This window comes from Triturus cristatus, chromosome 5_2, assembly GCF_964204655.1.
Source record: "Triturus cristatus chromosome 5_2, aTriCri1.1, whole genome shotgun sequence".
Lineage (NCBI taxonomy): Eukaryota > Metazoa > Chordata > Amphibia > Caudata > Salamandridae > Triturus > Triturus cristatus.
This window is the reverse complement of record NC_140588.1, coordinates 42323277-42326517: the sequence shown is the minus strand read 5'-3', so window position 1 is coordinate 42326517 and position 3241 is coordinate 42323277.

Genomic DNA, 3241 nt, shown 5'->3' with positions numbered 1-3241 from the left:
TACTTACTTGAACTCCAGCCGCCCTTATGTCAATTTTGCACTTTACCCATTAGGGAAAAGACCAGACCCTGATCAACAATTTTGATCCATTTAATATCTGCATTTTGCATCTTTACTTATATATATTTAGGAAGGAAAGTTAAAAAATGTGAAGGACAAGAAACAAGATGTGCAATGACTGAAGTAGATGTATGAAACATATTTTAGTCTTTCATGTATGCATTTTTTAAATCTTCTGAATTGTATGTTTGAATGATGTTTATGGTTTTAATTGACTAATAAACTATTATTATCTTATCAGCCTCTTATATAAATATTACCTTCGGGAGATTTGTTGCCATGTAATTCTGAATGTTTTTAGTTCGTGCCTACTAGACAGCACGTGCTTTGTCTGTTGTGATATCCATTGTTAGTGTAGAGTGGGCTAAGATCCCACTCATTGCTTCCCACTGGTTGGGTTCAGTGTTGCTCTTGCTTGGTTCTTATGCAGTAACGTTTGTGACCAGTACCACCTGTGGGCTTTTGTTTCTCCTCTTCTGTTTACCCTTTCCCTGGAGCATGGATGCAATACTGTGTCCTTACACTGCTTGTGTTTTCAAGCACTACTTTTTTCTTCTTGTTTACACTCCATGAGAGTGCATGTGTCTTCCAGCTGTCTCCCAAGAGTGCTTCTTTTCCCCTTTCTGTATTACCCATGTAGAAGTGCTCATCTTCATGTGCTCTCTGTGCCTGCATTGCTTTTTGCCCTTGTTAGTCTTCTCTGGGGTGGCTTCCAACTTAATCATGTATGGTAAACATTTGTAATCAAGCTTAAACAATGTGGACGGACCCACTATGTGTGTGTAAATTAATCACTGTATGTAGTGTGGACATGGACCCATTAGGTGTTTTTAAAAGCACCTAATGGGTCCATGTCCACACTACATACAGTGATTAATTTGCACACACATAGTGGGTCCGTCCACATTGTTTAAGCTCAATATCTATTTGGGGAACAGGACGCACCCTCTGCCCTATCCCTTGCTCTCCCCTTGATTTCTTCAAACATTTGTAATCCCCTCAGAAGTCTTCTATGTCTTCCATTGTCTGGTCTAAGGGCAGGCGAAACTCACTGGACTATACAACCCCCCTTTACAAGTATATTATTCAATTGTCCTACAGTGTATTCATAATTAAGCTCTCCTGAAGTATCTACTCTCCTCCTCTGGTCTTTCCAAATGGAAATACTATTTTTTTAAATAGCTATTATTGAAAATATTTTTTTAGTTCACTCACCTATTCTTACTTGCCAATGAACTCAGTCCTATAACTTAACATCAACAATACCCTTTGTATATTTGTATCTTTCCCCACTCTTTGTCTTGCTTTGTTATTCTTCTATATTGATTTTACACTTAGGGAGTATTTTATGATTTGGTTTCGTGGGAGCCTATGTGTGTATCAATGCATATATGGATGTGGTATTTACATTGTGCCAGAAGGCAGCAGTGCACTATATATAGTCAAAGCTAAAATGCAGTCAATGAGTGACTGAGATTTGAGAGTGGAGCTGAATTCTCACTTGTGTTTGTTAAAAAGATGTGCCTTTATCTCTTTGTAAATTTGAGAATGGCTTGGGTGGTCCTGATGGAAACAGGGATGTGAGTCCACATCCTTGTTACATAAATGGAGAAGGCCTGTTCTTTGGTATTTCTTTTTGCACTTCTTCATCATCAGTTTGATGGTGTCCTAGCTGCAGATGACAGTCATGGTAGCTTTGTAGGTAATGAAGCTGGTTTTGAAGATGGATTTTGCTGCTAAGGGGAGCCAGTGGAGTTTTATTAGAGTGGAGATGATGGGTTTATATTCATTCAGGCCCTTGATGCGGAGTGCTGTGGGTTAAAGGATGCTAATAAGGGTGATCAATGTGGAACCCGGGATGCTAAGGAACAGTGTGTGGCTGTGATCCAGCTGTATGTGGATGAGAGATTCAACAGTAGTTCTGTAATCACTTTCTGGAAGGAATGATTTTACTTACTTCAGTAGAGAATGTGGGTATTACGGAATCTTGATTTTCTTAGTGATACGTTCCTTGAGGGTGCCATCGGTATCAAGGGTGAATGCAAGTGGCTTGGTAGTCAATGAAAATGGAATTCACATCCATCCAGATTTATGTCAATGAGCCAAGTTTGAATTAGTTGTTGCTTTTTTTTCATGGTGAATAGTCGGATATTATTGTTGGTTGAGTTGAGCTTTAACTAGACACTAGACACCCAAGTCTGTACGAGGTGCAGGCATAGTTTGAGGTATTTATTAGATGTCTGATGGGGAGGAGGCTTTCAAGTAGAGTTGTGTCTCTTTGACTTATTGGTGAATGTTGACTCTGTTATAGGTGAGCCCCAAAGTGCTGCATTTAGAGGTTGACAATGACGGGGGCAGGAAAGAACCGTAGAGCACTTCGTAAGTGAGAGATAACTTCTAGGACCGGGAGATTCCCAAGTGACCTGGTTTAGTTTGAATAGGTAGAAGGAGAAGCAGTGAATTACATTGCTGGTGAATCCCATTTAAAACGTCAGTGTGCGATGAGGATAAGATAATCAATAGTGTCAAACGAGCTTGAGAAGTCCAGCCATATCAGGAAACACAGGTCACCTTTGCCCGATCACCTTCACAAAGTTTTTTAGCTGTGAATAAGCATGTTGTACTCCTGTGAATTCATGACTAAGGGGGTAGTCATGCATCTCTGGAGCAGTGGAATCGCCCCAGAATAGCTGTTCTTCCATCCTACAAAACACTTAAAATACATTCACAAACTGTACTCCCATTATAAAAGTAAACCACTGAGAGAAGGATGTTGGACACTCTTGGGTAAAAAGTTCTATTCTCATTCCAAAGTAAATAATTTTTAGGTAGATTATGGACTCTGAAGCAATCTAATGTATTACTCCCACTAAATTCTAGAAGATTTTAGAGAAGGTTTAACTTACTAAAGTGATTACTGAATGTCCCTGTGACTGTCACCTTGTACTATCAGTTCATACGGCTGATTTTTTAATGAAAAGTGGTGCGCGAGCTATCATTGTAAATTCTCCACTGAAAAAATAGTGAAAAAAAATGTCAAAATACCTACATGTAGAAAATATAAAGGGCATGCATTTAATAGACAAAAATCATCTATTTGGCATCTGCCTTGCTTCCAAAAAGCATAAGAAAGATCTCACTAATTAAGGTTCATTGTAAAAATGATGAGCTGTTGAAAGCA